The sequence below is a fragment of the Macrobrachium rosenbergii genome, chromosome 55, assembly GCF_040412425.1.
Source record: "Macrobrachium rosenbergii isolate ZJJX-2024 chromosome 55, ASM4041242v1, whole genome shotgun sequence".
NCBI lineage: Eukaryota > Metazoa > Arthropoda > Malacostraca > Decapoda > Palaemonidae > Macrobrachium > Macrobrachium rosenbergii.
Genome location: NC_089795.1, coordinates 53,280,617 through 53,306,756, shown reverse-complemented (window position 1 = coordinate 53,306,756; position 26,140 = coordinate 53,280,617). Strand labels below are relative to the sequence as shown.

At 39.4% G+C, this 26,140-nt stretch overlaps 1 pseudogene; it reads left to right on the top strand.

Moving 5' to 3' along the window:
• The window catches only part of LOC136835260 (mediator of RNA polymerase II transcription subunit 12-like protein), a 195,010-nt pseudogene that overhangs the window by 107,302 nt on the left and 61,568 nt on the right, over positions 1-26,140 (top strand).

Here is a 26,140-nt window from a genome sequence, read left to right as displayed (position 1 = left end):
TTTAGTCAATATTCGGCCGGTCCAGTTCATGTACCAAAGGATACTCCATATATGAAAGGCCATGGTTCATATATATAAGAAAAATAGAAATTACTCTAAAAATGTGTCATTTTCAATTCCTTTGATATCACTGCCATCCATCTACTCAGGATGCAAATTTTGTGTCCTGTGGGTTGTCTGTATACCTCTTCCTTGCACTTGTTCCTACATGTAAGTTGCCAGCTCCATCATGTCTTGTAGAACTCCATTTTGCACTGATACAGCAGTTTATCCCTCTGGCTTATTCTGCTGCTTCTAAAAAAAAACCTTGCCTCCCTCAAAGTCCATGAAGTATGTGTCCTCTGTCATCTTTTTAGAGCGGATATTTGACGTTATTTAAGGCCCTTTACCTAGGTTTGTCTTCATGATGTTCCGCAAAAGATAGGGCATTTACTTGATGGTACCCGTTCTTGTGATAGGTCATGTTCCTTCAGGCAAAGGGTCAGATCAGTCAAACTCATAATTCCATTGTCTGGTGCATGTAGACATATTACCTGGTGTAACCATATCTTCACCTCTGGTACTTGGTGAGAGTTTGCTGTAGTTTTCCTTCTGTTACAGACCCATTACTTAAGGAAGCTCTCACGTCCTGTAGATTCTTTTGTTAAAACTTTTCTCATGGAAGCTCCTTTACCTACCTCTGCGAAGTCCCTGTCTTGGATTTCAGATTGGTCCTCTGGCAGCTCATCTCTGACCATTTTCATTTTCCTCCCTTCTGAATAGGGATTCAGGCTATTTTATGATTAAAGGAGTGTATTAACTTATGTTTTTTTTTTTTGGTAAAAAAAAAAAAACTTTTGTGGCCTCCCTTCCACTGTCAGATTAAGTCTGGCACAGCTAATTGGGAAATGATAGTTTCCATTATAGATCGAGTTGGCTTAGCTTCAGTGATGAAATTTTCTCTGAACATTTACTTTGTGTGCCTGGTACATTCTGCACAGTGTAAGGTTATCTGATGAGTTTGTATACAAAATTTATTTTATTGTAAAACCATTGTACAATTGATTTTATTATTATTGAAGTTTTCATGATTAAATTTTGGTTTTTGTACTTATATCAATTTACTGCATATTCTAATTTTTTTCTTCATTTTTCTTTTCAGTCCAAGCACCATGAATTGTTTTCAGTTATGAATCCAAAGATCAAGCAAGCAATTTTTTCCAGTATTAACCCTGGCCAGGGTACTTACCGTTGGTCATTGCAGTTCATGGATGACTACATAAAAAATCCTAAGTATGTAAGCATTATTGTTCTTTAGATGTTGATAATATACAGTAGTAAATCTTTTTCTAAATCTTTGTATTATACGTATGGAAACATTTTACTTTTCAAGCTAATGGTGATTAAAGTAACTTGAGAATATTCTGAATTAACTCTGTGGTGTTTTACAACATAACAGAAATATTAAACAAAAATTCAATGTAGCTTTGTGCTTATTCGGAGACTTCCAGCAACCATCGTACAAACTTGAGTTTATGATTAGAATTTGGTCAGTTCATTCAACTGTTTGTTATAGCAGATTGCAATAACTTACTGAATAAGTACCATCAGATATGAATAATGGCATTTTTTCACTAACTTATGCTAAACAAAAAAAACTAAAGCTGAGCTCACTAACCTTGAAACCTTGGTCAAAGTAAGATTGTGTCACATCAGCCCATTGTCCGGCAGTTCTAACTTTGAAGGCTCATATTTCAAAACATTACATGTAGCTTCAAACTGCTATTACTTTATAATTTTTGAACTATTTCATTAACCTATTTCACAGCATAGTCCTATATATATAATTATATTTTCTATTTTTCAGGCTTAAAGTTGACCCCAGTATCATCAAGCAGTTGGCTGACCCAGCAAATCGTTATAGTTTTGTATGCAATGCAATTATTGATGCATGTTCGGCAAATACTTCAAATGAAAAGCTTAATGACATGGCCATCCTTTGTGCTGAATTAACCTCTTCATGCAATGCCCTGTCCGGAGAGTGGCTAGGTTAGTATTTTCCTGAGAAGTTGTAAGTCTTCATAGGCCCCAGATGTTTAATACAGTAACCCAGGTGAGTGTAATAAGTTTTTCAACATTTAGAGGGGTGTGATAATATATGACAGGGACAGGTTGATGTGCCTTGAAGGTAGCAGTAGCTAATAACTTTATCAAACAGTAAAGATAGGTAAAAAAAATTCTGTACTCTGTTTTGTAACCTGGCCTATGCCATTACTTTCTTTTGAGTCAGGACATGTCCATATGAAGTACAAAACTTTATTTTACAGTTAGGGTATGAATGCAATGTATTGGTTGTCCTCAATAAAGTTCAATAAATGGTTGAGGGAGAGTGAGCCATGACATTGCTTCTTCAAAGTTATGACATATGTCATCAGTAAAACAGCTTAATCTTTTCATTATTTTGGATGAATCTTACCTATTGTAAAGTAAGCTGACATTTTCATGTCTTTACGTGCAATCTACATTAAAAAAAAACAAATGAATAATGCTTGAGTGACCCAGATGGAATATCTGTAAGTATCTGTTTCCCCACCAGGTGGTATTGGCATGTTAAAATTCGTCAGAGTTCATGTTATGTCCTTGTGCTATGGTTTGAATCAGCTGTGATAATTTTGACTATTTCTGGATTTTTTCTTCTGTATTGTATTGTGCTTCTTTCTCTTTTGCATTTTGTCATCTACAGCAAGCATGGTGGTCAAATGGGTAAAGAGTTTGTTTTTTTTTTGGTGTGAGAATGGAAGGAGTGGTCTGATGAGAATAAATAATTTTGCCAGGTATCGTAAGATGTGAAAGGCCAGTAGATTACATAGACACTTCGTTAGGTCCAGCCATAAGCCTAATCAAGCTTTTCCATCTTTTTCTGGTGTTACCCTCGTCTCACTCCCTCTGCTCTGCCTTCCTATACTCACTGTGTGGTTCGAGAGAAAAGGATAGGTGAAATTGAAGAGGATAGCTTATTTCTATCATCAGTTAGGCATTTGACCAAGTATAGTATGGGTAAAGATTGTGGTTCTCCCTTAGTGATTGACCATTTTCGGTTTCCCTCGCAACCCCCTCAACTTTGGCCTACCACAGCATGGTGAGGGGGCTCTTGAAACCCTGTAATTTGTTCCCAGCTTTGAGTCCAAGAGTCCTATATATATTGGAACCTATAAATTTGGGTCAAGTCTTGTGGAAATATCCATTTTTGGTAAAATTTATTTGACTGATAGAAAGGAAAAGGTATCATAGCTGAGGCTGGGGTTTATTTCTAAAGCTAATAGTGGGAACTATGGTAGGATCATTAACTACCAGATAATGTTTGGACCTGAGGGATATCAATGGGATTATTCACATTGATACCTCAAGGACAGAACTGTCCTGTAGAGCTTGGCCATGGATTCCAGGGGTGGTCTGGCTCTAGGGATAGGACTCTCAGCATTCTGTCTGGTTTGCCCATCAATATGATTAGGGATAGGGGTGATTGTATTCTCGTAATACTCTTGTATTCTTGTAATACTCCCAGTCCCAACAAGCAGGCTTGGCTTGCACTTCAGCTACTCTAATTGTGTTGTGCCATACCCTGTTGGGTAGGGTAGGGAGTGGACATTTGGGAGTCAGCTCTTATTGCTGTCATTGGTAGAAGAATAAACTCCATGAAAGGCTGATATCTTTTCCAGATTTTCAGGTTTATTTATTTATATTTTCACTCACTTTATTCCTTATGTGATTAGTAATAAAGAATCAAATACCCCTGGACCCTTTGATACCCCTTTGACTCAGCTGATGGCCTTTGCACCCTTCTCTGATAACTTCTGCTTGGAAATGGCTAGTAAACCTTGTAGTGTAATTACACTGGAACCCTATTCTCCAGCACAGAGCAAAGGGAAATTCACCAGAAATGTATGTTAAATAGGACCAGGGATATTTGAAACCTTTTCTTATGGTAAGTATTTGACCTTTAATGTGGAAGATTCTAATTGTGACATTTGTAATGTATATAGAGACATTGTGAAGTGTTGTGGTTGAGAGCCTAATATATCACCTGAAGGTCGGGGAAAACTGATGGTAGAATGTGCCTCAGCAAAAGAAAGTGAAAAATCAAAAGCATTATCACATCTGGGAGGAGTTAAGGTAGATTGCTCAGTACATTGCTCAGTGTGGCTTTAGAAGTATGCACAGGACAACTGATGTATTGGTTGGAATGGAATCTTCAGTATATGAAACTTTTGTTAACAAACATCATCACATCAGGACTGCCTGTATATATATATATATATATATATATATATATATATATATATATATATATATATATATATATAATATAATATAATATAGTGTGTCCTCGACTTATGGCAATTCGATCTTTCAGCGATTTTTCATTAACGGTGTTTTACAGCACCGTAACTTGATGTTGCATAAAGTTATGACACTGTTAAAGCACCGATAACAGCGAAAAATTGACTTATGGCAGAAATCAATTACTGCGCGGCGCTGGAACTGATCCCCTGCCGTAAGTCGAGGATGCACTGTATATATTTATATGTCTTTTACCAGTGGTAATCTGTTGTATTTAGTTTTAGTTTTTCAGATAAGTGCATTTAAGTAATATTGGTTTTAATTTAAATTATTTAGGTGAGAAATTAGTGTAAAAATAGCATTGTGTATTTTTTTAATTTACAGTATGAGTACTCTGTTTGATACAGCTGATCAAAGTTGTTTTCCATATTGAAACCATACTTTTTTTTTTTTTAGGAGTTTTGAATGCATTGTGCTGCTCATCCAAGGATAGCCCAGGTTACATAGATGTGTTGGGTCAGGTGGGTCTTCGAGATCCTCATGCAGCCCCAACAATTCATAGCTCTCTAGCAGTTTTCACCACCATTCTCATTGCACGGCATTGCTTTACACTTCCAGAATTTTTGAAGTGTGTAGCGCTACCTTCACTTGTTGAGGCTTGGAATACTGGTAAGCTGGCTCATTGTTTTTGTTATAATTTTCAATATCTCATGGATATTTACAACTTCATATGTATTGTGAATAAAATAAGGGACAATTATTGCTTGTAGTGTACTGCTAGTTTTGGGATTTAATAAAAGTATGGATACAGCTCTTTCTCATTGTCTTTGTTCTCAGTCACTCAGCCTCTGGGCCAAAATGATTAAACTATATTTATACAGTGTTGGCATAATTCCCTAATAGAATTATTTCTTTAAATGAGGTGAGGGCTTATTCTCATCTTCCTTGCTGTTAACATTTTTCAGTTGACTGCATCTTCATTTGTACTGTCACCCAGTCTTATATGAAGTCAGTTTCTTTTACTGTGTATCAGTCCTTTTGAACATGTTTAATATAGTGAAACCAGTCAGAATTTGTACCTTTTGTATAATTATTTCAGTGGTACTTGGTGAAATGCTATAGATTTGAATGATTATTTGAGCTATCTAGCTTGGCTCTCTGTTCTAATGTCAGGTGACTGATATGCCAGTAAGTGGCAGCTGTAATCTTAACTAACCTTGAATTCTTTGTCACTTGCATTTTAAGCATTGTCTTCACTCCAATTCTGTCCTGTTATTTGTCCCCTGATTGTTAACCACCAACATTCCACCCAAAGAAGGTTATCCATTCATCCAGGACCTCCCATGTGATACCACTTACAGAGTGCTTTACATGATATAGTTCAGGTGGCACTAAAGGTTCTTTTAAATGCCTTTTCAACTCCTGCTGTGTTGCTTTATACAGTATGGTCTCAGTTTACGTCCGAGATCCGTTCCTATGGCAAGGACGTAATCCTATTTTGTCCGCAAGTCAGAATTTAAGCAGACATAATGCCATGAATCAGTAAAAATAAAAATATAAATGAAAGAGAAAACAGTTCCTAAGCACATACATACAGTACAAGGGTAAATATTATCCTTATATTTACTGTACAGTAAATAAAAAGAAACTATTCCTTACATTTACATTTACCTTGGTTGGCTTGCATCCTGGGCATTGCAAAGTGCGTTGAGACAGGCTTGACTAGGCTACTGGCTGGAGGAAGGTGCTGGAGATACTGGGGCAGGTGAGTCTGGAGAAGCAGAACCTGCAGAAGGTGCTGGAGATACTGGGGCAGGTGAGTCTGGAGAGGCAGAACCTGCAGAAGGTGCTGGAGATACTGGGCCAGGGTCATCTAGTTCTGCAGAAGATGCTGGAGATACTGGGGCAGGTGAGCCTAGTTCTGCAGAACCTGCAGAAGGTGCTGGAGATACCACTGGGGCTGCTGAGTCTGGAGAGGCATGTGAGGTAGAGGCCACTGGATCTCTTGCAGGCCTGTCTTCCTTCTTAAAAAAGTGTTCCAAGCTAAGCTGGAAGGATACCTTCCTCTTCTCCTCCCAAGTCTCCATGTAACACTGCAGGAAATCCATGACCCCTCTGGCAACCTTAGTGTACCAGGCAGTTTTGAGGTCCTGAGCCTCAAACTTTGCTAATCCCTCCTCTATCAGGGCAAAACCATCTGCTAACTCCTTGGTTGTAAATCTCTTGTTGAATGAGGTCCTCAGCAGATAATTCTTTTCCGTTAGATGCCAGCAGCTCTGTGACATCATCAGCCTCCACCTCCAAATCAGACTGCTTGCTTAGTTCAAGAACATTCTTGGTGACAGCCTCAACTGACTCCTCAAAGCCAGAGACGTCATACACAAAGTCCGTCTGCTTAACTTTATCCCAAGAATTATTTCTTACAGCAGCAAGAATGTTGTAAGATTTCCAAAAGTCCTTTAAACAAGTTCTTGTCTTTATCAGTTGCCCTCAAAGCTATAGCACATGTCCTTCTGAGGTAGTAGGCCTTGAAAGAGACAATGACATCTTAGTCCATAGGCTGTAAAAGGGAAATGGTATTAGGTGGGAGGAAAACTTCCTTGACATTAAGGTGAAAGTCGTGCACATGGGCAGGGTGACCAGGGGTAATGTCCAGCACTAGCAATGCCTTAAAGGGCAACCCCTTTTTATCACAGTAAATTCACTTGCTGCTTTCTCATCACCACTAGTAGCTTCCCCTTGCAGTAATATCCCGAACTTGCATGATTCGAGTTGTGTGAATTCACAGACATGCGAACTTTTCATTGGAATCTAAGCAGTTGTCATACATAGAGTTTTTCACAGACACACAAACATTTGTGAATACTCAGGAGCCCTGCAGAAGTGTTTATGTTTAATTTTCTATGTAATTCATAAGTTTTCAAGCTTTTATATGTAAATTAAATGACATTAAATAATAAAAGTAATAAAATCCTTACTGAGATGAGAGAATTTTTATGGTACACGATATGTTTATTTGTTTTGTATGATGAATAAATTTTTTACCTAATAATAAGTACTAATTTTCAAATAATAATAATAATAATAATAATAATAATAATAATAAAACTGTTATTACAAAATTCATGTGATACCTATTTTAAACAAACAAATATCTTTCCCTTATCTTTTGTAAGAAGCTCAAAGGCAAAGCTGTCAGACATGTTGATTTAACATGACAAGAGGGGGAGTGTTGCTGATTAGCGGGTCAGAGGTTTCTTACATAATTCTCTCTCTCTCTCTCTCTCTCTCTCTCTCTCTCTCTCTCTCTCTCTCTCTCTCTCTCTCTCTCTCAGTAATAATTCATAAAAAATTTCACTCTCTTAAGTAAGGACAACTGTTATCTCTCTCTCTCTCTCTCTCTTCCATTCGTAGTTAGCACAACCTACGTAATACTGTTTCTCTGTATGTCTCTTAAGTCTCTAACTGTACAGTAGATCATTTTATATTGATCTAATTTTACCTGTACCATTTACAAACTGTAAGTGCGCCGTTCTAAAACATAGAGCATTTCAGAACAAAGAGAAAGAGACAGAATAAAGAAGTTTTTAAAAACGAGGTTGAGAAGACTTCTAAAAATAGATCGGTGGACTGGGGAGAGAGAGAAATAGATTACTAATCTTCACACTCTCATGTATTTGTATGTCAACCATTTGTTTCTGTTTTTAAGGGTAATGTAATAAACTATCTTTTAAATGAAATTACAGTAACTTTAATTTCATTTAAAAATTAGTTTAATACTGAATTTCCATCTTTTGATAGCTAACGTAAGAATAACCTCTCTCTCTCTCTCTCTCTCTCTCTCTCTCATAAATAATTTAACTTGATATTTCAAGTAAGGACAATATCTCTCTCTCTCTCTCTCTCTCTCTCTCTCTCTCTCTCTCTCATAGTTAGCTCACATATTTTCACAACTTATTTCTCTGTAGTCTTTACCTGTACAGGTACAGTAGATAGTTTAAATTAATCTAATTTTACCTGTACCGTTTAGGAAGTGTAAATGCGCTAGTGTGGCAAATACATTCTAAAATGTAGACATAATAACTAAGTTGTATTAGTCAAAATAAAAAACATTGTTTGTTCTTGAAAAAGCATTTCAGAACAAAGAGAAAGAGACGCAGAATAAAGAAGTTATTAAGAAGAGGTTGAGAAGACTTCTAAAAATAGATCAGTCGGAAGGGGAGAGAGACAGAAATTCTCTTCCAACTCTCTATTTTTATGTCAACCATTTATTTCTCTTTTTAAGGGTAGAGTATTAAGCTAACTTTTAAATGAAATTACAGTAACTTTAACTTCATTCAAAAGTTAGCTTAATAACTTGGGAGAATGATCAGGGTCATATTTAGTGTTTAAACGTTAGAAATAAGCATTTGTTTGCATTTTTAGAGACCGCGCCAAACTTGCGCGAAAATTCACCCTGCGCAAGGGGTTCTGAAACCTAACCTTGTGTGAGTTCCGGGTATGACTGTAAATGGATTTTGTAAGTAAAATAATTTCATTACTATTACCTTTATCTTAAATACAGCTCTAATAGCCTATTTAACTTTTGCAAATGGATGCTATGAGTGTAACACCTGGACTAGCCTAGGTCTACAGTTCACACATAGCCTACACATTTTCATCTCGTATATGATAATACATTATGGCAACAACTGATAAGGAAGTTGCTGTATAAAAATACATTAATGGTCACAGAACCATTGTAGGCTGTGGGTATAATGTAGACTAGGCTATTGTGTATGTATAGATTATTCTGTATACCCTATTGTAGGCTATGCTAATTTTATTTTATGTTTTTTTTCAAAAAGATGGGGTTTTTATAACCTAACCCCATCATAAATGGGGAAATACCTGTTGTTATTATTTAGAAGTAATCTTTATGTAACTGGGGATTTTCTCTAAGCCAGGATTCCTCAGGTCTCATTGGTGTCACATTTGTGGTGTTCTTGTAGCAAATTTCATTTGTATTTTCATTTATATAGCCCCTGAAAGACTGCAAGATATTTTTTTCCCCAGGTGAAGGAAACCCAGAGGCAGAGCCTGGTGCTCGTCTGACATGCCATTTGTTGTTACGAATTTTCAAAAGTGTTGACACGCCACATCCTTCTCAGTATTCTGCTGGTCAGTAATGTATTTGTGTAAAAGATTGTGATGATTTTGTAATTAGAATAAAAATTTTAATGTAAAGGATTTTTCACTGTGCAGAGGTAAATATGTTAGCTTTATAGCGGAGTTTGAACTAATCTAAATGATGCACACACTTGTGCAGATATTTGATAATGGTTATAATGATTGAATTATTTTTGTGCCTATGAATCATGGTCATTTATTCTTAGTGGAAACAAATTGCTTTGTTTTTTGTTTATAGAAAGCAAACTTCCAAGATCAGAAAGTTACATGTGTTTTATTTTTAGTTTTTGCTTTATTGTCATTGTGTGCATTTTAAAGGATATGATTTTGATGTAATGTGTATCTCTTGTGTCTCAGGATCATCGCAAAGTGTACCGACAAGCATGTCGCAACGCAGTATTCGTTTGAGTTGTGACCGTCATCTTTTAGCAGCAGCTCACACTTTTATTACTCTTACTCCAGTCTTAGCAGTTTTAAAGGTAAGGTTTAATGGTAGAATGATTGTTACATATGTGAGCAGGTTCATTTTCTACATAAATGTGAATGTATTATATAAAAGTAGTTTAAAGCTTTACCAATATCAGCACTGGTCATCCTGGTCAGTTTTAACGTTCTTAATTTAAGAAGGAGAGAGGTTTTAAATTGGCATACCAGCATTTTAAGTAATCCCTCTATGTAACTGCAACTCTTAAAGTGTAACTGTATGAATGCCAACTTCTAGCCTGTGCTAGTATGCCCCAAACGTAAGCTTACCCTATGTGAGCTCATACTAAACCAACAAAATGTATTGAATCCAAAGAAACAAGATGTGTAGCACTCATGTATAAATGCAGTTTGGCAAAATTCTTTTTGCTCTAAGTATTCCCGTAAGTACTGCACTTTTCTAAGGAACATCTCAGTATCCATCTTCAGTCTATTGAAAAAGTGGAAATGATTGATATCAAAATTTGGTATTGTGTTTCAGTACGGAGTGAGAGATTAAAATCTTTATTTAGTAGTTTTGTAATTTTTTTACTTTTTTCCAGGCTATGTTGATTGTTAGTGATGTCTTGAGTGGCCAGAGCAAGAGCCAAGCATCTATTTCTGACATCCTTGGAACATCTGACATGGGCAGTGGCTCTAATGACTCAGATATGATGGGGTAAAGTTTTTTTCATTTTTTATGTAAATCTAGATAGGCTATGCTATGTTTATTTTAGAAAGAACTGATGTGTGTTTGGACTTGTAAAAATATTTATATTTAACTGGCATTCTGATAGTATTCTCTCATGAAGTTGTTGTTGACACAGGTCATACAATTTTATCTTTTATGTAACAGGAACCATTCTTTGTCCAGTGTGTATGTACATTTAGGAACAAAAATATTTTTATAGAGGGAATAATAATAATTATATAATAGGTAGCTCAACTAGACCTGTACAGTAAAATTTTTAGCTGTCATAATGCTGAACTCAAAGAGAGGAAACTGGCCAGACAGTTTTTATCATTAAGATTTAACACTAGTACACAAGTGATCTTTTATCTTTTTAGAATTATTTCCATTCTGTGAAAGGTCCCTAAATGTCACCTGACCCTCTTTGTAACTATTCCAAGCTCTTGACAGATACCTTGAAATGGTTAAAAATTATGTTGGTACTGCTGTCATCATTTTCATTACCATCATCATCACCATCATCATATTTCTTTTCTGGAATTATTTCATTGCATCCCAAGGTCCTACACTGTCACAGACCCCAACAGCAGTGGCACAGTACTGTATAGGTAGGACACTGCACAGTAAGTTGTACCTCCCATTGGCCAGCTTTAGGGTGTGTAAGGATAACACTGGCTCTTAGATTCACTGTCTTTATTACTAGTCACTGTCCACAAATATCACAGCTGTAATCCTCAAAAAACCTGTTTTATTTTTCATGTATGCTGCTCCTATCTGCTTAGGTACAGAAAATATCTCTCTCTCTCTCTCTCTCTCTCTCTCTCTATATATGTCTTACCTCTTGTGTAGAGAAATGTGGCCCATACTAGATTCTGTTTTGTTTTATTTTGTTTTATACACAGAGCAGTTAGTAACTCAAACTCGGCGAGAAACAGAGCAAAAAACGCTACTTTTGCTGGCACTGCACCCCTCAAAAATAATACAGCAGGCAAACGGATATAATTACAAAACTTGAAAGACGAATTACATTAGTAAAGCATCATAAAAAAAATCAGTGCACGTATTCATGAAAACAACTTGCTAAATATAGCAAATATTGGCAATACTGAAACACAGTACACAAGAAAACTTTGGAAACTTTCTGTAAAACTTTAATAGTAGCTAGGAAACAGCAAACAAATAACTAAGTTAATAAATAAATAAAGCAGCAAATAAAATAAATATATCTTGCATATCAACAATATTGCTTAAGCATTAAGGGACAGACAAATTGTATATCATGCAACCCCCCCCAGACTGGGCAAACTTGAGGGTTGGCCAATTTAAGAAAAAACACATCAGTGGATAGCAGAAAATGTGCAAATGCACATGGTATTAGAAAAAAAATTCTAAAAAATTTCCCCCACCTTTCACGGGAAGTTGAAAATGACTTTACAACCCTGTATGGTGCCTCTTTCACAAAACACTCATAAATTTTACGAAGTTATACATGTTTTTTCTAATAATTTATTTTATTTTATTTTGTAAAATTATAGTTACAGCTCACACAATATCATAACAGATAAGAAATAAAATCAGTAACAAAGTCTGAGGATATTTGTTGTAAAATATTTACGTAAATTTACTGAGATTGGGAAATGCAGTAACTTTTTTTGGATTTATATGTTTTTTCTAATATTTCTTTGCAAAATTACAATTATAACTGACATCCTATCGTAAAAATAAAAAGACGTCATGGGAGAGAAAGGAGCAAGACATGCACCCTTCAAGGCAAGAACAATACTAAATTCCATGAGTTGCCCATGACTGAGTTGAGGTGAATTCTTTAGTTGCCACAATTCATTTATGGGCCATTGAAGTAGTGGAAACTCTTTTCCGCTTGATACAGCCAAATCGTATGGTGCGTAATATTAATACTCCTCGGAGGGGACCTGTCCACCACCCAAAACCTGTTTTAATCCTCTATTGAGGGGATCTGTCCATTAAGGGTTAATATTTTGCTTTCAAAAAATTCTATACTGTATATAAATGGATTATTATAGGTGATATGGCACTTCCTATTACACTAAAGTTTAAAGAGAAATATTTCCCACCAATTCAAATTTAGATTATTCTGCTCGTTAGTTAATGTTAAGGTGTATTTAAAGACTGCCAGTGGTCTGCTGTGTAGGTTATTGAATGAAAATTCTGGCAAATCATCAATCGTAGTTTAATGAATAATGGCACCATACCCAACTCACAAGCCTAAATTCACTGTTGATTTGTGCATTATTCATTATACTAGAATATGAAAGTATTCCAACCAGTTCGGAATTCATCCCAACTGGATAATTTTATGGACTTTAGTCAAGGGGAGCCTGGGACAGAAGGTTAGAAACTGGGTCAGGAAAGAAAAATTTATACAGAGAACAGTTGAGTTCCACCTTTTTCTAATATATGAGTGTTAGTTGCGTGATGTTGTCCTGTAAAGAGGAATAAAATGAAGGGAAAGTGAGATATGGAAAAATGCCACATCTTTTAAATATACTGTATTCATATCTGTGATTTTTAGTAGTGTTGATTCCTCTAATCCAGTGGTCGGCAACCATTTTGAGAGAGCAGGCCAGACAGCTATGCAGCGTCTCAGAGGAGGGCTGTGATATTCAATGTGCTATAAGGATCGCTTAATGCCTTAAACTAGGTAACAACTGTTTGATAATTAGTGTCCAGGTGTTAAGTTGGCATGCTGGACTGGAATCCCTCATGGGCCAGGGGTTGCAGACCCCATCTCTAATCTTTTAAGAGGGTACTATTTCTTTTAGTGTCAGGATATCTTGTTTTCCAACCTGTTGATCTCATAGTTCCGATATGTTTTTCCATCTATCTGCACCATTCCTCATCCTATCTTGTCAATACTGCATAACTGTAAACACTAAATATGCTTATGAACAGCAACCATCACACTTTAAACTGAAAACATGAATAAAAAAGTAATTATCTACCTTGTTAACCCATGTCTGGAGCAAAATGTATTGAATAAATACACTTAAAAAGAAAAAAAGTAAACTTTTTTTCTCTCATATCCAGCACACAGTATGGTGCCGAACACGTTGCAGTGGTGTTATTGAGGGTTTTGCAGTATCTAGTAGTTTTTGTATCACATTTTGGAATGTTTTCATGTAAAAATTTTTTGTTCTTTCTTACAGAAAAGATGCTGATAAAGCATCGCTAGCTGACTTTGCCCGGTATGCATTGCGGCAAATATGTTCTCAGGAATGGGTGAGAGAACGATGTTTGAAAATTCCAGAGGAGCTGTGTAGTGCTGAGAATCTACTTGATAGTACACTCACACCCCGACAGGTTTGTGCCATGTTGTTCATACTTTCAGACTAATGTGCATTTTAAGTGTCTTGAATTTAACATTATTTTTAATATTCCATGTGCTTAACCTTACAATACTGTGAGTATGGTATTGTAGCCTTGCTCGATTGATTGAGAATCTGGTTTTGTAGAGCCAAGAGAAGTGTCAGATGCCAAGTGCTAACAATGTTCCTTATGAATTGCAATTTTATTTCAAATCTAAAATCTTGGTTCTTGGTTGTGTTTTTAATACTGTGAAAAGCAATAGCTTCTTTGGGTAGTGATATGCAGACATAAGTGGCAAGAGCATAATACAGAAATCCCTGGACAGTCATTACTATTAAGTCCTAGCAGATGTGTAAATATCCAAAATGTGGAGTGTGGTGTGTAAATATTGTAGCCTAGGCTAGGTGATCCCAAAATCAAAGCCTAATCTTGGCTGACATGCTCAGTCCTTCACTAACTTAATAAAACACAGAATCCAAAGAAATATGTAGTATGCATCATTGCAATACACAATAAGTGTTTATGATGAACATATTTTACACAAATTAACAAAAATATATAAAGACACTTTCGCAAGTAAAATATCTCATTGAAGAACTTTGTCTCAATAGGCTAGCCTACCCAAGCTGCGTATCACACACGAGCAGTCCTGAGCACTATGTTTCGTTATTATACTAGGTTGCCCCATATTTATGTTTTCCAATACACCCATTTTCTGTGTTTTGCGCAGTATTGTAAGCAGCCATAAGTACTATTCATATCAGTGGGCTGTTGAGTACTGAAACTAAGACTAAAATTTGATTGATTTTACTGTACAGCATTTAGCGCCTCCTTCATACACCTTCCAATACAATACCCAAGGAAAGGAATATAAATCCTTACTGTATTGGACATTGATGTGCTCGTGTAAAGACAGCATCCCATGTAGCAAGTAGAATTGAAGAGACACCACTACTCCAATTCATACCTGTGAGTGACCCTACACTGGGACTTGCAAGTGTTGGAATAATTAAAGATTTGATGGCAACAGGGGTTATCCTGAGGCTGAGCAAGGTGTCTGACTTTTAGGTGACTGACTTACAGGGCGAAAGGTTTGGCACTGGAACAAAAATGTAGTAGATTTCAGGGCAAGAACGATTTATGTAAAGACCTCAGGTTTGTATGTTAGGAAAATTACAACTTACTTTAAAAATTTGTCATTTTTTTGTCATTTTTAATGTTTATGGTAAATGTGTAATAACCAGTCTTTTCATTTTCTAAAGTAGTGTAAGATTGCAGGTGTAACTCATCACATGTTGGTATTTGATTTGCAGGCTCAACGGTTACTACATCAGATCTGTCACCCAGACTCGCCAAATACACATAATGACACTTCACAAGATCAGCGGACTGTCATTTCTCACATACTTCAGGTAAGAGCCAGGATTTTACCAGCTACCTGTTGTACCTCATATATTTTGGATAAGTGGTCATAGAATGACATACAGTACTGTATAAGGTTAATATTTTACTACCAAGGCGAGAAAACATATTTCTAGTATATATTGCTCGTTTACCTAATTTAAGCGGTTGCTTAAATTCAGAGACATGTAAGGCTTCAGAAAATACAAAATCACATTAGAAACATTCATAAAAATGGACCAATAATAAAAATTTACAGAAAGATGCAAATTGACACAGGAACATTATAGCACAGAAAGTTCAGCCAATTGACACAGGAAATAGATTGTTGCATAGAAAGTTCAAACACTCCAGTTATGGTTGGAGAACATTTTATATACTGTATCTACTGCCAGGGTGAGCAAAAATCTCCTTATTATATATACATTATGTAGTTGAAATATTCCCCATAAAATGGGGATCTAAATGGGTAATGACTTTTTAGACCATAAGCTTGATATAAACTATAACAGTCTAATTAAATTTGATTCAAATTAATTTTTGCTATAGATAATCAAGTTAATTGAAAAATTAAAACCAAATGTTCATTTTAGATGCTTCAGTAAGGGGTGTAAATGGGGAATATGATTTATTTATACTGGGTGAGGCATGCCTAACAACAGATTACTACAATCAAATTGTACAGCAAGATGATGGTTGGAAAGACAATTTAAAGTATACAAACATTGAAAAGTGAAAAATAAAGTAAGATAGGAATGTCAAGATCACTATAATAAGGCTACAGAGGGAATCAGAAGCATGCAGTGTGACTTTGGGGAGAGTTATAGTTAGATAGAGTGAGAGTTGCTGTTGGAATTAAGATTTGAGAAGGGCAATTACAGCAAAGAAGAGAGCCTTCTAGCTCTGGCAGAAGACAGGCAGGGGAGGGTAGAGATGTATTCAGAGAAAAGAGTAGTAATACATACGGCTGATGGCAAAGATTTTGGATGGATGGAATGAGAATTCCAGCACAACAGGGGAATGGGGGTGGAAGAGAAAGTTTTCAGGTCATAGTGTCCAAGGAAGTTGGGAAAATTAGAAAAGGAGCAAAGTATATAAAAAATCAAAATGGAAACATGAAATTTAAAGTAGAGATACTGTTATGATAGAGGCAGTAATGGCAAAAGAGTTTGACAGGGCTCTCAGAAAGATGAAAGATGGAAAAGCACAAGGTCCATCCAGAATAACAAATGACTTAATGAAAGTAGAAGGGCAAGTCATCTAAGTGCTTTTTAAAAGATACAAATTTTAAAAATCTGATCAAAATTATCCTGATTTTTATCATTGTGAACATTTTTTTATTATGTGTATGTAAATGTATAAGTGTATTTAATGTATATGTGCATACCTGTAAAAGAGCTTTTTATATTTATATATTTTTGAATTTCATTTTCATTCATCAAAGCACTGAATGACCTCATTGGTCCTAGTGTTAATATTCCATTACATTCCAATCCTTCGGGCCAGCCCCATCAGAGCTGATAATCAGCTCAGTGGTCTGGTTAAACTATTTTGATAATAATAATAATAATAATAATAATAATATGTAATAATAATAATAATAATAATAATAATAATAATAATAATTAATAATGATAATAATAATAATCATCATCCTTCAGGCACTGGCAGGGATAGATGTTCTTGGTTTTGTTGACATAGTGAAGATCACTCATTGAGGGATAGACATATCTCCAGAGTTCTTTCTGATTGGGTTGCCATTATAGAGATTTAAGCAGCTCAAAGATGGATTCTGTGCTTTTCCTAACCTGCTAAATCTGCAATGAGCTCCTTCCTTGCAGATCAAGCCTGTGAATTGTTACACTACTCCATGGTTATGTCCTTAGCTCGCTGCTCCGGTGACTTTGCCATCTCTACAAAAGAGACTTTCTCTGCTTATAAGCTGTGTAGCCCTGCTACCCAGGATCATTGCTAGCAGAGCATCTTTGTGTTCATCCTGTGACACTGCCATTTGGTCCCTTGGTCCTTCAAGACTGAGAATTTCAACTCTGCTCAGGATCAAGCTCTTTCGGTGGAGGATTCTGATATGGAACCAGCTTAGCACAGTTACACCTGTTAGGATGAGACTTCTTTTGTTATGCACTAGGATGTGGTATCTTAGTCTCAAATGCCTCTTTCAACCTCTGAAGGAAGCTTCTCCGGCCAAAGTAGGACAGAATGATAAAGTCTTAAATGCTGTTATGATCATCCCATGGGGTCTCCCCATATGTTTTCTTTGCAGGACCAGCAAATAATTATTTTACTTGGTTCAGGGGTGGTTTTCTCAGTCAAGTCACCTCTCCTTTACAATGGAGGTCATGGCAAAGAATGCACTGGCCTCTATTTCACTGTCCTGTTTTTGAGTCACCTGTGGAATTGGAAACATGAGAGGTTTTTGCAGGGAAGGCCTTACCCTCCTGAATTGACAAGAGTGGATTCTTGGGGGAGCTAGTGCTCTCCTTCCTGGCAGTGCAAGAACTCAGAGTCTTCATTGTCCACATTCCCCTTATTTGTACCTGCTAACCAACATAAACCATTGATGTAGTTTTAAAGCTGGGGTCGTGATCAATGGGGTATACTAGGATGATGTGCAACTTACCTTAATTACCACAAAAATTTGGACTCTGGCCTTGGGGACAGCTAAAATTACAAACAAAAAAATACACCTGAATTGCTACTTCAAGGGGGAAGTGAATAGATAAACTCTGGGGTTTAACTTAATTCATTATATTTACAAAAGAAAACACATCAGAAGAATGGTAACATAATTCTGGGGTAATGAAGCGAGAGCAAATGACAGGGAATTTCCAGAAGGGAATACAAATGGGTTGCCTGCTTCAAAGTTGTTGAAAACGAAGTATTGAGGGCCACTACACACACAGATGATACACAGATCCACAGTGAAAACTCCTAATCTGTAATCGAAACACGGTTACTCAACCGGAAACTAGCACTGTAATGAGGGAATCGAGGAATTGCATAGAGGATGCCTAAACTGAACTCGATTCCAGTGACTCGAACACCAAACGATTACATTACTCTTCTCGTAAATGCTTTGCAAGTTAAACAGCACAAAATATAAAGCAATACAGGTCTCACTGTAATTATATAGCACTATGAAAAGAAAGGAACACAGTGGGAGGAAAATAGCAAATGTGGCTGACGAAAAACCTTAATACCTGGTATTTTACCTTCCTCTAGGAGCTGAAGTACTCTTCTTAAGAGGACCAGCAAAGTGGAGGGGGGGCAATCGAGTTAATTCACATCAAGGGTTACTTTGGATACTGCCCGCCACGTGTCCCACATTGGCAGTTAAATGGAGCAAGAAACGGAGCTCTGTACTCTGTGTCTGCGCTGGCAATTCTGAGGCATAGCTCCTCTCTCAAGGGCCCTTTATAGCTTTGGAAGTTACAACTTTCTCTTCCTAGATGGCGTTGTGATCACTCTGCCCACTTGGAAACTGCAGGCAGCATTGTTCCAATTTCAAAATGGTGGAATGCATGCGGTCAGCCCACCAGCTTTCCTGCCTCAGGCGACGATTACCTCTGGTCAGGTCCATACCTGGAATTAGGGATTTCCTACAGCACTTTGGACAAGAAGGGGTTTTAATTACTTAGTCTTTTTACTTTAAATTATTGCAGGAAAGGTGGCATAGGAGCGAATATTCTTAATACCATATAACAAGGGATATGTTGCTGACCCCTCGGATTACTTCTTTGTCTTGGCATCTCTAGGACTCAAGAAGCTGTGGTGAGAAGCTGATATCCATGGCCACCAGGGTGTTTCTTTCAATGTAGGAAACTCTGCCTCCACTTCAACATCAGTACTTAGAATGGCTTCACATCATAAGTCAGCATTTTACCTAAATTATTATGCCAGCCAGTGTCCCAGGCCTACTCTCCTCAACGGCAGTTATGTTGCTCCAGTCTAGATTTTCTGTACACACCTTACATATTTTAGAAGTCTTTTCAGTCAAAGGGCCCACATTTGCTTAATTGCCAAGTCATTAGGCAGAGAGGGAAGGCAGAAATGGGGCTCTTCTTCCCACTTGGATGGTGTGTATTCTCTGGCAGGGCTTGTCTCCAAAAGCAATTGTAGTAACTGTAAGGAGATAAGTGTAATGTTGTAAAGACCACAGAAGTTGCAGATAGTAGATGTAGAAATCAGGTTGATGATGGAGTAGGCAGTTGAAGCGAGTTGAGAATGACCTGAGTTCTAAAGTTACCTCTTCATAGCCCTGAAGGTTGCAGTAGGCTGGATGTCAATTATAGACCATGTCAGCCCAACAAATTTATTCAGTTGACTTCTTTCAGGATGGAGTAGCCCTGAGTAGGTCAATGTGAAAACTCTGTAGCCTCATTAAATCTGCCGATAGATGGTCAGGTGGCCATACCTGAGCGCCCTCTACCAGGTAATTAGAACCATTCCCAATTGTCCTCAGAAATTCCCTGCCGCGTTCTATCAACACGTTGGAAATCGCCTACTTTGGTTTTGCTTTACCACAATTGGTGGAAGTACCCATTACGGTTTGGTTTTCGTTGATGGCTTTCGCTGATTTTGGATCTTCCTGGATTTTTCGTTTCTCATTGTTAGCCTATCTGTTCGGTTTCTGACTGTTAATTGTTCTTTTTGTACTTGCTTTCAAGATGGCTGACCTGTTGTTAGAATGTGTGTTAGGGGATGCAAGAACCGGCTTCCCAAGGCTGCTCTTGATCCCCACAATTTAAAGAAATGCAGAGATCATGTGTGTGCACTTGATGATAGATGCAAGGAGTGTAGTTTGTCCCAGAAAGAGTGGAGAGAGTATGATCGCTATGTGAGGCGATTGGAAAAGGACAGAATTAGGAGAGCTAGATCTTCCAGTGTCCTTTCAGCTAGGTCTTCTGATAGTCAAGTCCTTTCTAACCCAGTCTGATACTAATATTCTGATCCTAACCCTAAGGCTATAGTATCTGATCCTCCCTGCGGAGTCGGGAGTAAGTAATCGATCTTTAAAAGGATATAATGGCTGCTATTTCGGCCATAGGAGTTTCTGTACAATCCCTTCTTCGGATAGGGAAGTGATGTGGGGGTGCATAGTTTGCAAAAAAACGTGATGTTAGTGCAGTGGAGGGTCGTCCGTTCGTGTCTGTCACGCTCCTGTGCCCCAGACCTCTTCCATGCTCCCCAACCCTGGGAGAAGGGAACCCGACAGGCTAAGGGGAGGTGAGAGGCGTTGAACAACGAGCCGCGTCCCTCGAGCGATCCTGTTGACGCATCCCAGGGCGCTCCCTCGCCGGCAGGAAAGGCGAGATGAGGGCGTGTTGCGTCTTCCTCGGATGACACAAGACCCAGACGTGGTTGGCGCCAGTCACAAGAGTCTAGACCTATCAAGAGACGCAGGTCCCTCTCTTCCGCTCCAACAACCTCTTGCAGCAAATGGAGCTCCAGAGAGATTCCTGTCGGAAGAAGACGGCGTTTCTGCGCTAAACAGAGGCGTAGGCGACAGCTCCTCGGAGGAAGAAGACGATACATGACTTCAGTTCACGCTTCTCCCCCGCCCCCAGAATGGACGTGTCGCAGCCGCGCCACCACCTCTTCATCAAAAGATCCCAGCTAGAGTCTCCGAGTTGGGAAGCTGAGTGCAGTGCCATCTCCAGTTGTTTCCCAGCAGCAAGTGGCACCTCAAAGTAAAGTTCTTGTCGGAAGTCCAGCAGTCCTTGCGTCTCTTTGACTCTTACAAGTCGCAGGACGGGCAAGAAGAAAACAAAGAAGGAACGGCACGTCAACAGACCCAAGAAGAGGGTAAGAATCAGAACAACAAGACGGCTAACAGCCAGCAAGACGCAAACTCGCGCGGCAAGTTGCAGCGCTCATAGACGCTTCCCGCAAAACCGACGGTGACGGGAGGAACAAAGGATCGCGGCTCCCTCGCAGCAAGTTGACGCGATCGCGTGACGCCACATAAGCAGCACGATTCACACGTTCCCCTCTCGTTCGACATCGGAAGAAGTTGGATCCTTTGGAAGAGATCTTGGAAGAGGAAACTCAAGAAACTCTTCATGCGCCGCTGATCTGAAAAGACTTCTACTCTTTTGGCGGACTTATTTCCTAACGATTTTCATCAGGCCGCACTCCAAGTCCTCCCTACTTAATGTTTGATGGGTAGACCCAGAGTCTTCCTCATTCAAGAAGACAGTGTTGGCCAAATCAGTGAAGAGAGCCTTTCGACACTGAATGATTGGATTTTGAAGAAGAAGGAACAAGGAAAGACAACTTTTTCCTTTCCCCGACAAGATTGGCTTCTAGATCCAGCGTGTGGTAATGCAGACTGGGGAAGCTCTCGGTTTGGGAGTCCTGCCTCCCTCCCAAGGGGCCCTCCAGACTCGTTGACTCTTCACGGAGAACAGCCATGACTAAAGCCAAGGTTCTGTGGTCCACTCGGAGTTGGATCATTTGCTGAAAGGCGTCTTCAGAACTATTGGAAGTCTTCAGCTTGATGGACTGACTCTGCAGCTCTTGCAGAGGTTTCAGATCAGAAGAATGACACGCGTGAAATGCACCTTATTGCCTGTCTCGATAAAGCTGTGAGGGACGGGTCGGCCTAACTTTCTGCCCTTTCACAGCAGGTGCTATCAAGAAAACGAGCTTATGTTGTGTTTTCGTGTCATCTGGAGGTTTAGCTCAGAAATCTGAACTGTTGTATGTTCCTATCTAAACAGCCTCTTCCCTTCAGAGCTGGTTAAGGACTTATCAGCAGCCCTTATGCAACAATCAACGCAAGATCTGATCACAAGGACTGCTAGGAAAGTTCTTCCGCAAACTTTTTTAGCCAGGAAGGACAAGGAAGCTCCTCCCACGTCAGCCCTTTCGTGGAGAGCCCTTTCGAGAGGAAGTCAGAGAATGGCTGCTGGAGGACAACCGTAAGAACCCCAAGCAGCAACCCAAATCCAAGAAATGATCACAACAACCTCCAGACACAAGTGGAGCCAGGTTATCCCACCTCTTGGCAAGAGTGGAGCCAAAGGGGGAGCGGACGTATGGACAGTCGAAGTTTTGAAGGAAGGATACAAGATTCCTTCCCAAGGAAGCCCTCTTCACAAGAACTAGAGCCGACAGCTACTACTCGGGAGCAAAGCAGCAGCTCTTCAAGAACAGGTGACCCAGATGCTATCAAAGCAGCAATAGAAGAGGTAAAGGACTCTCTGGCCAGAGGGTTTTTACAACAGACTTTTTCTGGTACCAAGAGCTCGGGGGTTGGAGACTGTTCTGGGACGTGAAGTCCACTGAACAAGCACGTAAGCAAAGTCGTTTTCCAAGGTGGAGACATCTGGTGTCAGTCCTAGCAGGCACCAAACAGAAGACTGGATGGTTTCAACAGACCTACAGGACGCCAGATTTTCACGCACTAATTCACCCAATCCACAGAAAATATCTGGAGGCTTGTGCATCTCGGGACAACCTATCAGTTCAGAGCACTTTGTTTTGGACTAAGCACCTCTTCGTTTTCTCTCGAGTGGCATCGAACGTAGCTCACTGGTTACATCTAAAAGGGATACGGATTGATGTACCTGGACAGATTAATCAGAGCCAGATCGTAAGCAAAAGTGTCTGGAGGATCTACAGAATTACAATGAATATGACGCAACAATTAGGTCTGTAGTAAATCTGGCCAAATCGCAGCTAACGCCTTCACACAGGACATCATCTACCTGGGGATGAGGATTCAGTCAGTGGTTTTTTCGGGCTTTTCAGCCCGGGAACGCATTCTAGATTGCTTTAGAAAAGGTAGTTCTTTCTAGGAGATGGACCTGTTCAAGCAGGGAGTGGATGAGTCTGCTGGGGACCTCTCCTCGATGAACAATTGCCTCCCTGGGAAGACTACATCTACGTCCACTTCAGTTCCATCTGTCAAGCTATTGGAAAAAGAGGCCAAGATCTGAGACGTGGGATTCCGGGATCCTCTGGAATCAAAAACATTTGAGTTGGTGGAACGAATTCCCAAAAATCTTCAATTAGGCCCTCTAACTTCAACAAAAGAACCCCGACCTAGTGTTGTATTCAGACGCATCGGACATGGGATGGGGTAACGCTGGGGGAAGGGGCGAGATCTCAGTCTATGGGAAAACCATCAGAAGAAATGGCACATAAATGTCAAGGAACTGGTGGGCCGCTTCATCTTGCACTCAGTCCACTTTCAGAGAAGGTCCAGAACAAGATTGTACAGGTCAACGCAGACAACACCAGCGCTGGCCTGCATCAGGAAACAGGGTGGCACCTCTGCTCTTTTCCCTTTTAGGCAGCCAAAGATCTCCTGCCAGGCAGAAACGAACAACTTAACTGATCACCCGCCTATAGAGGGAGAGAAAGAACGCAGAGCCGGATCTTTCATCCAGGGAAGACAGGTTCTCACGACAGAATGGACCTTACATCACGATGTGTGCAACAGGCTTTGGAATCTGTGGGGAGAAACTGGTCAATAGACCTCTCTTTGGACACAGAGACGGAAGAGGTTACAGTCTACTGCCTGTGTCCCAGACCAGGAAGCAGTGGCGTGACGCCTTCCTCATGAATTGGGAGGGACTAGACATGTACGCTTTTCTCCTCCATTCAAGATCCTAGACAGAGTCATGAAGAAGTTCAGAGAGTCGAACGACGCCCCGCATGACCCTGATAGCTCCATTTTGGCCCATGAGACCATGGATCACGGAGGTGATGGAGTGGCTAGTAGACACCCCCAGATCGTAATACTCCTGTCGGAAACGATCTACTCAGACAGCCACATATAGAGAGATACCATCAAAATCTCCGCCTCAACCTAACTGCCGACTATCGAAACTGGCAAGAGCGAAGGGTTTTTCAAGGAAGCTGCAAGAGCCATCATGAGAGGAGGAGAATGTCCACACCAAGGTGTACCAATCAAAGTGGGACGATATCAGGGAATGGCAGAAAAACAACATTTCCTCTTCCAATACCTCTCTAACTCAACTGGCAGATTTTCTCTGCATTTGAAAATCCATGGAAACCTAGCAGTATCTACCATCATGGATACTGCAGCATGCTTGCTCGCCTTCCGTCCACAAAATATTGATTTGTCGTGGAGACAAGGACCTCACGGATCTCATAAGGTCCTTGAGACAAAGAGGAAGGACAACCCGACCCTCTGGAATTTGGACGTAGTCCTAAAATTTTAACTCGAATAGGTTTGAACTTCCTCGACAAGGCTTCATGGAAGGATTCTCACTAAGAAGACCTTTTCCTGGTCGCTTTGGCTACAGCCAAGAGGGTAGAGAACTACAAGCCTTAGCAAGAAAGTAGGCTTCAATGGGGAAATGCAGTCTGCTCACTAACTTGGTTTTCTGCCAAAAACGAGAACCCTTTCAACTATGGCCCAGATCTTTTCCACACCAGGGCTGTCTCTATTTAGTAGGACAGGAAAAAGAGAGAGGCCTTTGTCCAGTTAGGGGCTCCCAAAATTTTATCTACAAAGACCAGAAACATGAGAGGTCAGACAGATCACCTCTGGTGCCAGTGAAGAAAACTTTCATTACCTATCAAAGAATGCACTGGCGTTCTTTATCAAGGACTTACTAAGGAAGCTCACCAAGAATGACGAGAAAGCTTTCCAATCTCAAAAGTCAAAGCGACGAGGGTAAGAGCTGTGGCAACTGATGGCTTATAGACACAACAGGTCTATGAAATCGATTTGGAAGAACGATTTTTGGCGAAGCAAATCTATCTTTCGCAGATTGTTACCTGAAAGAAGTACAGACCCAATATGAGGATTGCTGTCTTGGTCCGTGACGTGCTGCCTCCCTGGCGCTGTAGCTGGAGAGGGCCTACTGCCTTTACCCTATAACTTTTTTTTTTTTTTGTATTATACTCCTTGCCTTTTTCTTTGATTTGAACTCACAGGTTGTTCAGAATGTTGTTGCAACCTTCCAGTCTGGGGTTGCAAAGTCTAAGTTAGGTTTTGGTGGAGGTGCTATTTTAGTGATTTTAGTGGGTCATGTCAGTTCAGTTTTGTCCATGGCTATGCCAGGATAGCAAGGGTGGTGGCTAGTCATGCTATGTTGAGGACCGTGTGACAGCCCCATAGAGACTTTCACAGCCCTGATGGGCCGCTGGGTCTCTGAAGGAATGCAGGCGAATGAGGCAGGATAATTATGAAGCCAGCTTCCTTATCATAAAGAACCAGAGTATGTTTACAGCTAATATTTAGTATGTTTAGTAATTATAATGAATTCCCAACGGTGTTTTGGTTCTCTAACCCACTACCAATGGTGTCAATCAGCTATATATATGTAACTACTAGGGAAGTTAGATATTTAAATGGTATTTTCAATATAAAATAAGTTTCGAGTCCAGTCCTGTCACGGTGAAATTCCATTTACAGTTAATGAATTCTAGGTATAACAATGCTAGATATACCAGAGAAAAAGAGCTTAGAAAGCTAAAGCATGCCACTCAGTCGATCGTCTTTTTAAAAGACGCTGTTAATGAAGGGTGAGTGAAATACCACTACCACGGGAAATATACTCGAAAGATCTCTCCTTATCAAAACCCCAGAAAAGAGCGTGGAGTCGTTACAGCTCCCACACTCACCACCTCCGCCAGACGGCGACACCAGCGCCACCTACTTCATTCCATTTTCTAGCACGTGATACGTCAGCTTTTGTGTTGCTAACTCCTTTTGGATTGTTTACATCACTCTACAATGGCTTGAGCACCTTT